We start from the raw sequence: 16,141 nt of genomic DNA on the forward strand, positions 1-16,141 counted from the left end.
ATACTTCACTATTTATGTTTATGATGCCTCTTTGGTTGTTATAGAGTTCATATACTATTCGTCTATCTCTAAAATATGGACCAACACTAGTCACAATCTTCACATATTCCAGTTCACATTATCAAAAGCTTTTACTAAATCCACGAATGCAATAAACAAAGGTTTTCTTACGTCTAGCATTTTGTCTATAACCTGTCGTAACGTTAGAATAGCTTCTCGTGTGCCTCTATTTAGTCTAAATCTAAACTGATCTTCAGCCAAATGTGGTTCGAATTTATTGCTTATTCGGTTATATATTATTCTTGTCAATATTTTTGACATGTGCGACAATAGACTCAAGAAGTGATGTTCTTCACATTTTAGAGTTCCAGGTTTCATTGGTATAGGGATTATGATAGACTTTATAAAATTTTCTGGAATTTCTCCGGTTTCATGTATTTCCGTGATCAGTTTAAAAATATAGCCGTGTGTTTCATCATCCAGTCTCTGTATCATTTCTCCAGTTAGCCAGTTAGTTCATCGCATCCTGGTGCTTTATCCCCCTGTGGGTGGGGGCGGTAGAATAACACCCACGGTATCCCCTGCCTGTCGTAAGAGTGAGTAAAAGGGGCCTCAGGTGCTCTGAACTTCTGAGCGTGCGTTGGTGACCACGGGGCACTCAGCTGAGTCCTGGCATTGCTTCCACTTACTTGTGCCCAACCCCTCACTTTCATCTACCCTCCTATCTGACCTTCCTTGGTCAACTCTTGTTCTTTTCAGACCCCGACGGTATTACGTATGGAGGACTAGGAAATCTTTCATTTTCATGCCCTTCGTGGCCCTTGTATTCCTTTGGCCGATATCTTCATTTTTCGAAGTGTCGGATCCCCTACAATTTTTCCCTCTGATTAGTAATGAGGATAGTTGCCTAGTTGTACTTCTTCTTAAAACAATAATCACCACCACCACCACCTGGTGCTTTATTAGGTTTCAGTTCTTTCACAGCCTTAAGGTATTCTTCTTTTGTTAAAGAGGGCCCCAGTTGATTACTTGTTATGTTGTCTTTATTTTCAAGGTGATTTATGTCAGTAGGATCTTCATATTGTACCATTACGTTACGATTGACGTCAGTTTACATGAATATAGATCGGAAGAAAAATGGCGCAGATCAGCTTCAAACATTGAGAATGCACGGAATAACTTTTTGTGACAAGTTGACCGCAATCAGGAGGCAGTGCCTGGCGAGATAGAAAGGAAACTCTATGAGAAATGAACCATTGTACGTAAAATAATTGAAAAACGGTCTATTATTATCTACTTTGGCAAGAAGATTTTGCATCGTAAACGAACTGTGAATTGCAATTACCTGACCAGAAGATTAGCTGACATAATCAATATAACCATAATAGGAGCCATACGAAGGAAGAATCCAGAAACAAACTACTGGAAAATACGTAAAAACGGCAGGGAAACACGCATAATACATTTCAAATACTGTACGGAAGAAGAGGTGTTGGAATACGGCATTCGTAAATAAGGCCTACACTGACTTAATAAACGGCCAAATTTTCATCAAATTATACGTATAGCCCATTTATAAGATTTAAAGAACATTATTCAGACAACATAAAAAACCAAGGAAGAGCCAGTTTATGAAAATAAAATTGAATCTGAGCAGTATCTTTAGAGGAAAAGAAATATAAATACAGTTAGACAAAGTCCTTGGAAAGGCTCTATATACTGAAAATTAAGATGTATTCTGTCAATTTAATAATGTCTTTTCGTTGCATGGAAATTGGACACGGAATGGAGCTGGCTTAAAGCGATGGAGGAGGGCTAACCAGATCATCGTAAGCTCAAGCCTGAAGACCTAGAGATCCAGCATGACGTGATCCAGTGCAAGGCTAGACATTCCGAGATGCCGTGAGCAGGAAGAAGAAAGCAGCGTCAGACCTAGGATGGCATGAGATAAGTGACATTTTGAGAAATTTAATTATAAAGTATTTCATTTAGTGTAGTATAATTGTAGGAATGCTGTAGTGCCAAATATATGACCTGTTTGTGCCATTGTGTGAATTCTAAGGCACATGCTGGAGAAAATAACCACAGATACGTATTATTTATGTGTAGTAATATACTGCCGTGCTCATAAGTTTGATATGAACTTAATGTGAGCAGTATCGGGAAGAGAATTATGATGTTTTTGAACCTATATGCTTACGAGAACGTCGTATTCAAGCTAGGCGAGGCTGAGATATGAAAGTGAAGTGCAGTATAATAATAATAAACCTGGGCTACCCAATGACCAGATTGAATAACTATAGTGCTATTAAAACAATGTGCGTGTTCTGACAGTTCGCAGCACGTGGCGCCAAACAAAGGAGTGGGAGCGCTGTGTTGCCACATGATCCGGCATGAGTTACTACATCACAGTCAACAGCTCTCGTTCTGCGCTAGGCTCTGCGGAAAATAATATCCATTAACGGCGATCATGAAAGAGTTAGAAAAACGTTAAATATCGTTGCTATTATTCCAAGATGGCTCAGCAGTAATTTTATCAGCTCAAATATCGTAAGACAAACTCCTCATTCGCCTTCCTCATAGGCTTTAATGAGTCGGGTTTTGCCCGGTGTTGATAACCTGTCATGTGATGGTCCAATTATATCCACTCCCTCTCTTTCCCCTTCACCTTCTTCCCAAGGCTCCTTTTCTTTCTTTTCTTTTTCTTTCCCTATTCTAATTACTGTAGCTTGAGAAATTTTAAAGCTGCTGCTGTTCTTTCTACAACTTTGTTAACGTCTATCAGTGGGCCTCCATTTTTCCCTTCAGCCTCAAAATATTCCCGTAAGGCACATACCATATCGCGAACTTGACCACGTATAGCGAAGCCATGCCTCTCCATTACGCTTGCCTTTTTTCTAGGTGAATGAATTCTAGGTCGCCCTCGGTGTTTAGCGGCGCTCTGAACGGGTTGCAACATTTTGAATTCAGTAAATGAGACGGTGTTAAAATTACACTATACTACACAATACTATAATTTACACTACACTAGAATGCCAGCCTCGATAACGATACACTTATTAACATGAACACAATAGCACTATAATATTTAGTTGATTTAAAAAACACACTATACAGACAATGATATCTCTCAAAGTAGACATTGTTAGCCCAGCCACATGTGTTACGGTATACTATATTGGCAACGTGGAACTCGGACCGACCGCCTCACGAAGCTTTCAGACAGCGGGGGTAGGAAAAGGGAGAGTGCATGCCGAGCTGGGATTGGCTGAAACAGGAGGCGTGTACCGGTTGCCACAGTAACTGCCACCTCCTACTACCACGCTGAGAGCTGTCAGAACACGCACATTGTTTTAATAGCACTATAGGCCAATATTGTCCATATTTACGATGAGTTGAAATAAACAGTAGCAGCTTGCGGTGTTTTGAGTAGATATTAAGGTAAAAGAAATGTTTTACTGCGACGTGGTAGACATTATGAAGAAGCTGAGTAGAGATATTGATTTTATGCGGAGGAATCGCAGTAATTAAAAGCAGAAATGATAATATGTTGTTGGAGATTTGAGATGTTGAATAGGTATTGTGTAAGTAAATGATTGAAGGAAATAGGTGCGAATTTATGCTTAGCTACAGTTATGTTGCGATTGAAAATGAGGCAAGCAGTGGAATTAAGGCCTAGATACGTGAATATATTAAGTGTAGCAGTGAGATTAAATGGTCTATTGGTCGAACTTATATGGAATATGGAGATAGATTGATCGTAATTTACATGTATTTGAAGTGCATATAGAAAAGAGATATAGTCGCCTAGTAATATATTTGTCTCACATAATGAATATACAGCATTGGAGCACGCGTTAACCTGAAAATGGTAAAATTAGTAGGCAGTAGAAGGAGTAATTTTAATTGAAAATACACATAATAATTAATTGCTCGGTACGATTCTGGCAGGTTATGACGGTTGAAGAACATGGAGATGGCACTCGTAAATGAAGATATTTAATTTTATTTTGGCACACTTTTTTTAATATATAAGGATGTTGGAATTAATATTTATGGTTAGGATTAATTTTTTTTAGATACTTAAAATGGCATTTTGAAGCCATAATTGGAAAGAGTTACTTATCTCATGCCATAAACAAGTCAATACGCAATTCCCAAACCAATCCCAAAGAATATTGCAAAAAGACCTAAAGGAAAGAAAGACCACTCCCTCCTTTAATAAAGAGTAAATCCTAATTGTCCCCATGATGAAATAAAATGATGAAATGTGGTCACGCAGCGAAATAATAATTGCCCAGATGAATTAAAGATACCTGCCCAATTTTAATTATGTTAATTCGTCAATGTTAGTTGTCAAGAAAAATAATATGTGATTTTCGAGTTTACTTTCCTCTATTACCAAAGATGATTATTATTTTTGTTAATTATAATATTGGCATGCTAATAAATTAGTTTTAAGATTATTTTAGCATTTATTTTCAAAAGTAGAGATAGGAAGAGTAGTTATAGGATACATTTAGGCTGATATTTCGGAGTCATGATATTTAAAGGCTTATATTAATTCTACGGTAGGATTTCGGAGTAAATGAGTAACACATTGAAGTATACAACCTCTTCAACGGAACTTACGAAGGTAAATAGTATTTTTGAATATACATAGATGTTTTTACCCTGAGATATTGACGTAATATGGACATGCAACCACCGCACTTGATTGGTATATCCATCCCCGATTCCGGATAGTTAATTAGCAACATTTAAGTGGAAATATTGCACGGGAAACATCATATTAAATTAGTACTACAACTTGAGGTGAAGTATGAGGAAGTACAGCGCGATGGTGATACCTATATTTTTATCAGTCCAACCTGGAACTTGGTAAGAATCAGGACTACGAGGCCACCAATAGGTAGCATTAAATTTGTTGCCCATACATGGGGCAAAGTGAAGAGAAAAATACTGCCACAGGTTGCATTAAATATGGCGTCCCGAACGTGAGGCAAGTTTGAAGAGGTCGGATGAATAATTAGATTCTGGATACACAGAAATTTGATAACTTGATTATGGAGTGAATCTTGAGGATGAGATATGGATGTTAGGCTTGGACATATGTCATATGATACCGTAGCGTCGAGCAAGTCTGAAGAGAAGGACGAATTGAGGAATGAGAATGGTTTCAAGAGAAAGATACCAGGGTTGTTGAATTGAATCTTGGACCACAGTCATGAAATTTATTCGAAGAAGGAGACGATGCCTGATAGTTTATGAACTTAGGTATGGCATGCGACGCAGAATGGATTGATAGCCATGAAGATTAAGGAAGAGAGGGCTTAACTAATGGAGAAATTGATATTTTTGGATGGAGAAGAAGAAGGTATCAAGGAATTTGATGCGGAGTCTCGCAATATTTGACAGTCTCGTGGAAGGAGATAGTCTACTGTATATATATTTAGGTTACTTTAAGGAATTTGAATGCATGAGTGATGATGAGGGAAGAGTTTTATAACGCAAGTTTCATATTATTTATTTTATATATATGATTAGGTGAATACGACATAAATATAATTAAAATTGGGCATATAGGTCAATGTTTGGATTTGCGTATGACTTGTATAGGTTGTCATGGCTGAGTTACGATGGTCTGGGTTAGTCTTTCCCAGTTAAACAAGAAAGTACAAAGTAAACTTTGAAGTATTTATAATAATAGATATAGTTATAAGTCTGATAGACTATTTTATGTTGATATTTGATGATTGGTTGGTTGAAGTTGAAGGATAAATAGAGAATTAGGGTTATAGATAACATAACTGGTATTATAGAGCATTTTAAGTGGAATATCAAAAAAATGTCGAACTTAGCTCAATTAAAATCACAATTTGAGGATTATAAGAAAGAAATTGAGGAGGAGAACAGGAAGAGAGATGAAGTAATACAGAAAACCAAGGAAGAGCAATTAGGGATTCTTGAAGTGTTTAGACAGATAGCTGAAGAAAATAGGAAGCAAAATGAGAAGCTGCTCCAGGACATGATTAAAAATCAGGAGGAGAAACAACAACAGGCGAATGAAGAAAATAGGAAGCAAAGTGAGAAGCTGCTCCAGGAGATGATTAAAAATCAGGAGGAGAGACAACAAAAGATGGCTGAAGAAATTAGGAAGCATAATGAAGAAATTAGGAAGCAGAATGAAGAAAATAGGAACCAGATGGCTAAAGAAATTAGGAAACAGAATGAAGAAATTAGGAAGCAGAATGAAGAAAATAGGAACCAGATGGCTGAAGAAATTAGGAAACAGAATGAAGAAAATAGGAAGCAGAATGAAGAAAATAGGAAGCAGAATGAAGAAAACATTAACAGACTGGAAGGAAAGCTCTTGGAAAGGATGAATGAGAAAAATGAGGAAATTCAGAAAATAATCAACGGACAGGATGAGAAACAAAAGCAAATGATTGAAGGAAAACTTCAAAAATTCATTAACAGGCAAGAAGAAAAACAGCAGGAAACAATGAAGGAAGCGAGAGAAGCTGTAAGGATGGAAATGGAAAAAGTCGGAAGTGAAATGACACAAATTAAAGTGGATATTGACGTTTTACGTAAGGATATGGCAGGGATTATGGAAAATAAGAATCAAGAGGTAAATCAAGAGATAAATAAAGTTATGGAAGAATTGACAGAAAGCAGGAATGTCATTCAAAAGTTGAAAATGGAAGAGATGAAGAGTATAACGGATAATTTGGAGAGTTTGAGGATAAATTCCACAGAAAGAATTAACAAATTGAATGAAGCAATCGAAACAACGAATAAATCAGTGGAAGTAAATATCATTCTGGCAAGAGAGCAGGTGTCAGATAAAATTAAAATAATACAAGAAGAAGCTGAACGGAATAAAAATGAAACTGACAACAGAATCAGCAGAACGGAGAGAGAATTACATACGATTCGTAAGGAAATTCAGGAAATGAGAATAGAGAACCGAACAACAAGGCCTAATGTCATGAGAACAGTAGAAATTCAGGCTTGTGATAGGGAAACAACGCCAGCAATGACTACAGATTCAAGCCAAGGTATTAATGGAAGTTCGATGGGGAACGGAAATGGTAATAATGGAAGTCCAGCAATAATAAATATAATTAAAACCATCGAGGATAAGCCAAAACATTTTAATAATACTGCAAGTTTATCCCCAAAACGATTTTTGAGGGAGATGGAGGATTATTTTCGGGATAATAACGTTCCAAACGAGAAACGACTCAAAGTAATTGAAAAACATTTAGATGCTAACCCAAGTATTTGGTACCAGGCATTTAAGTACAGTTTCCACGAATATGAGGATTTTAAAACGGCATTTTTAAGGAAATATTGGAGTCCGGAAGTACAACAGCAGCTTAGAATGGAATTGTATTCACGAAAATTCGCTGTTGCCGGTCAGACAAGATATAGTGACTATTTTGCTTTCCAATTTCAACGTTTTCAGGATTTGGATTATGCACCCAGTGAATTGGAAGCTATTAAAACTATTCAAAGCCAACTTCCACCTGAAATACAAATATTATTGGCGACCTCGAACGTTCAAACGGCAATTGAAATGGAAGATAGGCTGAGACAAATTGACATGACGACTTCTCATCCCACGAGTAGATTAATACGTAATATGGGAAATGAAGAGTCAATCAATGTAATAGCCCATGAGAATTATGAAATTAACAAACGAAGAGGACAAAGAGACGTGGCTAGGAACCAGGAGATGGATGAAAGAAAAGAGATGAGAGGATACCAACGTCAAAGAGATCAAGAATATCGACGGACATATCAGATGGATGGAAGATATATGTGCCATATGACAGGCAAAGTAACAGATATACAAGAAACAGAAATATGATCCGAAGAAGGAATTATTACGGAGGAAGAGGTGGACGGAACTTCAGAGAAAGGGAGTTCGCAAATAGAAGATATGCCCAAGAGCAGAAAGAAGACTTGAGAAACCAAGAAAAATGGAAGCAAGCGATTAAAGACAAGGAGATTGTTGGAGATATCGAGGGCGCAGAGAGTTTAGAGCTCCAACAATACAAAAATTCGGAAGCAGGGAAACGTCATCTTAACCCGAATGCACAGAATTTCAATACAGGGTTAGACGTTCCTGAGAGAAGAAAAACGACAATTTTGAATTAGATCATGAGGGAAATGGTAATAGAGGAAAGAAAACGGATAACAAAATTATAAGTTGGATCCATAACGCAGCAAATATCAAGTATTATTACAGGGAAAATCAGGAACAATCCTTAAATAATATACCGAACATATGCGGAAAGGAAGGATGCATTAATTCAGAATGTCAAACAGATGGACAAGACGAGATTGTTTAAAAAGAAATACATAGAGTAATTGCTAAGTCAACAGTTATGGAATGAAGTACGGAGAAGGAAGTTGAGTAACGTAAAGGTCCATTTATTACACGAATGGAAGCATAGTATAAATATATTGTGACCAATATATTTAAAAAAATAAGTGGGAGGAGAAAATGTACCATTACGTTACGATTGACGTCAGTTTACATGAATATAGATCGGAAGAAAAATGGCGCAGATCAGCTTCAAACATTGAGAATGCACGGAATAACTTTTTGTGACAAGTTGACCGCAATCAGGAGGCAGTGCCTGGCGAGATAGAAAGGAAACTCTATGAGAAATGAACCATTGTACGTAAAATAATTGAAAAACGGTCTATTATTATCTACTTTGGCAAGAAGATTTTGCATCGTAAACGAACTGTGAATTGTAATTACCTGACCAGAAGATTAGCTGACATAATCAATATAACCATAATAGGAGCCATACGAAGGAAGAATCCAGAAACAAACTACTGGAAAATACGTAAAAACGGCAGGGAAACACGCATAATACATTTCAAATACTGTACGGAAGAAGAGGTGTTGGAATACGGCATTCGTAAATAAGGCCTACACTGACTTAATAAACGGCCAAATTTTCATCAAATTATACGTATAGCCCATTTATAAGATTTAAAGAACATTATTCAGACAACATAAAAAACCAAGGAAGAGCCAGTTTATGAAAATAAAATTGAATCTGAGCAGTATCTTTAGAGGAAAAGAAATATAAATACAGTTAGACAAAGTCCTTGGAAAGGCTCTATATACTGAAAATTAAGATGTATTCTGTCAATTTAATAATGTCTTTTCGTTGCATGGAAATTGGACACGGAATGGAGCTGGCTTAAAGCGATGGAGGAGGGCTAACCAGATCATCGTAAGCTCAAGCCTGAAGACCTAGAGATCCAGCATGACGTGATCCAGTGCAAGGCTAGACATTCCGAGATGCCGTGAGCAGGAAGAAGAAAGCAGCGTCAGACCTAGGATGGCATGAGATAAGTGACATTTTGAGAAATTTAACTATAAAGTATTTCATTTAGTGTAGTATAATTGTAGGAATGCTGTAGTGCCAAATATATGACCTGTTTGTGCCATTGTGTGAATTCTAAGGCACATGCTGGAGAAAATAACCACAGATACGTATTATTTATGTGTAGTAATATACTGCCGTGCTCATAAGTTTGATATGAGCTTAATGTGAGCAGTATCGGGAAGAGAATTATGATGTTTTTGAACCTATATGCTTACGAGAACGTCGTATTCAAGCTAGGCGAGGCTGAGATATGAAAGTGAAGTGCAGTATAATAATAATAAACCTGGACTACCCAATGACCAGATTGAATAACTAGGCCAATATTGTCCATATTTACGATGAGTTGAAATAAACAGTAGCAGCTTGCGGTGTTTTGAGTAGATATTAAGGTAAAAGAAATGTTTTACTGCGACGTGGTAGACATTATGAAGAAGCTGAGTAGAGATATTGATTTTATGCGGAGGAATCGCAGTAATTAAAAGCAGAAATGATAATATGTTGTTGGAGATTTGAGATGTTGAATAGGTATTGTGTAAGTAAATGATTGAAGGAAATAGGTGCGAATTTATGCTTAGCTACAGTTATGTTGCGATTGAAAATGAGGCAAGCAGTGGAATTAAGGCCTAGATACGTGAATATATTAAGTGTAGCAGTGAGATTAAATGGTCTATTGGTCGAACTTATATGGAATATGGAGATAGATTGATCGTAATTTACATGTATTTGAAGTGCATATAGAAAAGAGATATAGTCGCCTAGTAATATATTTGTCTCACATAATGAATATACAGCATTGGAGCACGCGTTAACCTGAAAATGGTAAAATTAGTAGGCAGTAGAAGGAGTAATTTTAATTGAAAATACACATAATAATTAATTGCTCGGTACGATTCTGGCAGGTTATGACGGTTGAAGAACATGGAGATGGCACTCGTAAATGAAGATATTTAATTTTATTTTGGCACACATTTTTTAATATATAAGGATGTTGGAATTAATATTTATGGTTAGGATTAATTTTTTTTAGATACTTAAAATGGCATTTTGAAGCCATAATTGGAAAGAGTTACTTATCTCATGCCATAAACAAGTCAATACGCAATTCCCAAACCAATCCCAAAGAATATTGCAAAAAGACCTAAAGGAAAGAAAGACCACTCCCTCCTTTAATAAAGAGTAAATCCTAATTGTCCCCATGATGAAATAAAATGATGAAATGTGGTCACGCAGCGAAATAATAATTGCCCAGATGAATTAAAGATACCTGCCCAATTTTAATTATGTTAATTCGTCAATGTTAGTTGTCAAGAAAAATAATATGTGATTTTCGAGTTTACTTTCCTCTATTACCAAAGATGATCATTATTTTTGTTAATTATAATATTGGCATGCTAATAAATTAGTTTTAAGATTATTTTAGCGTTTATTTTCAAAAGTAGAGATAGGAAGAGTAGTTATAGGATACATTTAGGCTGATATTTCGGAGTCATGATATTTAAAGGCTTATATTAATTCTACGGTAGGATTTCGGAGTAAATGAGTAACACATTGAAGTATACAACCTCTTCAACGGAACTTACGAAGGTAAATAGTATTTTTGAATATACATAGATGTTTTTACCCTGAGATATTGACGTAATATGGACATGCAACCACCGCACTTGATTGGTATATCCATCCCCGATTCCGGATAGTTAATTAGCAACATTTAAGTGGAAATATTGCACGGGAAACATCATATTAAATTAGTACTACAACTTGAGGTGAAGTATGAGGAAGTACAGCGCGATGGTGATACCTATATTTTTATCAGTCCAACCTGGAACTTGGTAAGAATCAGGACTACGAGGCCACCAATAGGTAGCATTAAATTTGTTGCTCATACATGGGGCAAAGTGAAGAGAAAAATACTGTTGTCGCAGGTTGCAATATAATGTTTCTATGTATCGCTTCTATCTTTCTCCCACTTCTTTGCTCTCAGACAACAGTTTCCCATTTTCACTTAATATGCTGTTACTACGGCCAATGGCTGTTCTGAATTGTTCCTTAATCGATTCATAAGCAGTTTCCATGTATCCTTTCCCCATTCTTCTATTTCTTTGCATTGTTTTATTATATATTCTTCCTTAGCCTTCTTTGCTTCTCTGTTGACTAGGTTTTGGAGCTTTTTATAGTTCCTAATTTCTTCACTCTTTGAGTTTTTGAATTTACTTCTTTCCTCTATAAGTTCAAGCACATACTCTGTAACCCATGGTTCTCGTGCTTGTTTCGTCGTTTTTCCTATTACCTGATTTGCAGCTTCTATGATAGAGTGTTTAAGGCTCATCCATTTCTGATTTATTGTACTATTGGGTATTGGGTATTACTGCGACGTTCTGTTTTACCAGTGTTTGGTAGTTTTTCTTGATTCTGTCTTGTTTCAGTTTCCTGACATTATATCTGTAATATTTTTCCACATTCTCCCTTTTCTTTCTTAGTCTTAAATCGGATTTTTACAATACTAGGTTGTGGTCACTCGCTAGATCAGCCCTTGGATAACTTTTGCATTGTTTGACTTGGTTACAGTATCTTTCCCTTACCATAATATAATGTATTTGGTATTTCGCTTTATCTTCAGGTGCAGTTCTTCTCTTGGGCTGTTTAAAAAAGGTGTTTGTATAATTATTAGTCCTTTTGCTTTACAAAAGTCTATTAGTTGTTGTCCTCTGTCATTTCTTACCCCAAGACCATATTGACCTACAGTCTTCCCATATTCTCCTTCACCAACAGAAGCGTTCCAGTCTCGAAGTAAAATGAGGTTCTCGTTGTCCTTAATCGTATCCATCAACTCCTCCAACTGATCATATACCTGGTCCACTTCTTCATCTGAATGATTCGTTGTTGGCATGTCCACCTGTATTATTATCATGTTAACTGGTTCATTTTCTATTCTCACCATAATTATTCTATCACTGTATTGTACATAGCTCTGAACTCCTACACCTGCATGGCTTCCTTTTCCTCCAGAGTATATAATTTTAACCCGCCATCGGTATCGTTGTCCGCACTTACGCGAGAGGTAGCGTGTATAGGGGCTCCCTAACATCGGCTTGGTATATGATTTTAGTTCTTATACGAGCTCTTCTCGGCAGTTTGAATAAATTATACTAGTATTTGGTTATTTAGTATATATACTTACATATTTGTATATATCCACAATTGTTTATTACCTAAATATTTGCTACTACAATTTCGACTCGTACACTGTTTTCGTTCTTTTAGAAGGTAATTATAATTTTGTTTTAACAGACTGGTTTTATGTTAACTATTTATATAAATTTACATAACTATTACTAAATATTATGAAAAATAACAAAAATCCTTGGCATTACAAATACATTACAGTACAAAACAAATGTTAACATGATTTGTAGACCACATTATTTTGTATCATTGTCCTGTTCACTAATTTCTTTCAACTTCTTGCGAAAAGCATTCACTTCATACTACTTTTGTTAGTCCAGTGTGCTCTTTGCACGTTGAGCGTTTGCACGCATCACAGCAAGCTGACGTAAATCGTTTTTTTCGAACTGGGAGTAGGCACATCTTGATTTCCGCCCGGAAACGTCTGAAAATATATACAGTAAACACCATAGCTTTTTTTGGTAATGATTATAAGCAAGTTTTACAAAGTGTTCAATTAGATACTTGTAAAAATGGAGAAGTGAGAATTGTTAGCAATACTTACCTGGGGCTGCTGGTGTCGCATTTCTGACGGGAAGTTCTTGTCCAAAGATATTTTTTATGGAAATTCTGAGACCAGTTGACAGAACATCGACTAAAGCACGTCTCTACAGATGTGGCTTTACGATTTCCAGGGCAAGATTCTTCAATCCAGCTCAAAATAACAGATTCACTAGGCCTATTAGACATTATAATTTCACTGTGATACTGTTTACTAAAACAGTACACCAGCACGGAATGCGCAAAAATTGTGACGCCAAAGGTATCGAGGCTAGAATGTGCTTAACACTGCCTGTGACGCGACCGGTATCGTAGCGAGGCGCGGACTAACACTCCAGACAGAACGCACTTCCCCCACTCCTCCACGTGACACGTGTGCGTGAATCATCGCGTAACGAAGGAAAACATGTGACTCATAAACTCATTTGAGAATACCTGGAGTTTGAAAAGTGTGAGTCTTAAAGCAAAAAACTTTTCTTAATAAGGAATGTTTTTGTTAGGGGCTACCTAACAACGATACCGATGGCGGGTTAAAGTTATCACTCCAAAAGTCCCCCTTCTCAGGTCACTTTATTTCATTCACTCCTAATATGTCTATGTCGTGTTTAGCCATCTCCTTTTTTAAGTTCTCTAGCTTATCACAAATGTTGAGAAATCGTGCATCCCAAGTTCCTAAGATAATATTGCTTGTGTTTCTTCCACGCTTTGTCCCTGACCCCAGCCGGAGATCCGAATTGGGGACTATTTTACCTCCAGAATTACATTTAGTTCCAAAGCCCACCATCATTGCTGCATAACAAGAGATATCCAGTGGATTTTTAATGGAGTGGTTTCCCTCTGGTCTTCTCCATCCTATGCCGTTGACCATACTGGTTCATCCGCCTTTAGGAGCAGTTTCCCACTCCAAGGGCAAGAGAGTGCCCTACCCTACTGTCGGATTTTTTATTATGGACACTCGAGTTTAGGCTTTAATTACAAACGAATCAATAGGCCTATGGAAATTCGAGTTATACCAATATTTTCCTTGTTTAATTCTACATTAGCGTATATGACGCATTGTTTTCGACGTTCATTAGATTTTTTTGTGGTTGTAATAAATATTGCCCGGGTTTTTTGCTTCTTCTCTACGAAGCGCTCACTTAGGAATATATACAAGGAAAACGACTTGTCTGATTCTAATGAAATTTTTATATGTTATAATCACGTGTATTTTTAGTGTAATACTCAAATCACAACGTTTTTCAACGACCCTGAAAAAAGTTCTTATCATTTTTCTAAAGCAACTCTTTCTCAGCGCAGGATAAACGTACAGCAGCAAACTTGGGCTTATTTTGAAGCACGCAGTCATGGTTATCAGAAAGTACAACAACTGTAACCGTACAGTGTGGTACCGAATTTATTAAGAGTAATATTGAAGGGAGGTTTTGTCCACGCCGGACCGTGCGATTAACAGCAGGCCGGGAGGTGAAATTGGGCGCAGTGTTGCCGCGTTCAGTAGTAATCACGCGCGCAACGAACACAGTACACTCGCCCCGGGCAGTTGTGAAACGGAATGCCCGTGACCTTGGTTTGTCCGGAAGTAATTTTCAGTTTTCCTATGTTCTGCATGTTGACCACGTCACTTCAAGATGCCTCCGAGACCGCCGTTATCAGAGGGTGAACTTGCAATGATTTGTTGTTGTTGTTGTTGTTATTTGCTTTACGTCGCACCGGCATAGACAGGTCTTATGGCGACGATGGGAGAGGAAAAGCAACATTCCGCCTCTCACCCCGTCACCTCTCACCACCGGCTTGCTCCTCAAACAGGCATTATCCCCCTCCACCAACTGTTTATAGTGTTGCCATGTCAACGCACTCTCATTGGTAGCGCACTTCGACGAAATTCAAGCCATAATGAGGGAAAATAATATCCATATTTTTGCTATTAGCGAAAGTTGGCTTACACCGAGCATACCCTCTGGTATGGTACAACTTGACCGGTATTCCCTCTTACGTCATGATAGATCCGATGGCAGAAGAGGAGGTGGGGTGGCCTTGTACTGCAGAAACGATTTAAAAAGCCGGGTGATATGTGTATCATCTAACAATGCACAGCTAGGGCCAGAATTCATGTTTGTTGAAGTCATTATTAACCAACAGAAACTCCTTATAGTTGTTGTATACAAGCCTCCCAAAATAACAAATATGACTGAATTCGAATTTCGCTTACTTGACCTACTGCCTAGCTACGAGCATATTATTGCCGTAGGTGACTTCAACATTAACCTGCTTACTAAAACGCACGAAACTAAACAATTTATTGACATGTTTTCTTCCTGTGATATGACCATCCTCCGTTTAGAGCCTACTAATCATACTTACACAGATAACTACGAAACACACATGCTTATTGACCACATTGTGACAAATAACCCAAACAAAGTCATAACTCACGGCCAGATTCCAGTCCCAGCCATCTCCACTCATGACCTTATCTACCTATCCTACTCCCTCCGAATGCCAAAATATAAACCTAAGTATGTTATTTCCAGAAACACAAAATACATGGATATGGACGAGTTAAGACATGACGCTTACAATCTACCCTGGAATGACATACTCCTATTGGACGATATAGACGCGAAAGTAGACAAGTTCAACTCCCTTGTAATCACTCTGTACGATAAACACGCCCCTAAGCGATATATAAAAGTTACACGCCCATCTTGTCCCTGGCTAAATAGTGAAATAAAAAACATGATGGTCCACCACGATGCACTTTACCGACGCTTTAAACGAACTCGTGACCAAAGTGACTTCGAAAATTATCGGGTCCTTAGAAATAGAGTTAAACAGTTCGTTAGAAACCGTAAATTTACATATTTGCCAAACATGACTACAAACATGAATTCTGGCAGTGCTTGGAACGCGCTTCGTTCCTTAGGCATAGGGAAACCTCGACAACAACCCCATGTGCCAGACATACCACTCGATAAGTTAAATGAGTTTTTTTACTG

The sequence above is a fragment of the Anabrus simplex genome, chromosome 1 (assembly GCF_040414725.1).
Source record: "Anabrus simplex isolate iqAnaSimp1 chromosome 1, ASM4041472v1, whole genome shotgun sequence".
Taxonomy (NCBI): domain Eukaryota; kingdom Metazoa; phylum Arthropoda; class Insecta; order Orthoptera; family Tettigoniidae; genus Anabrus; species Anabrus simplex.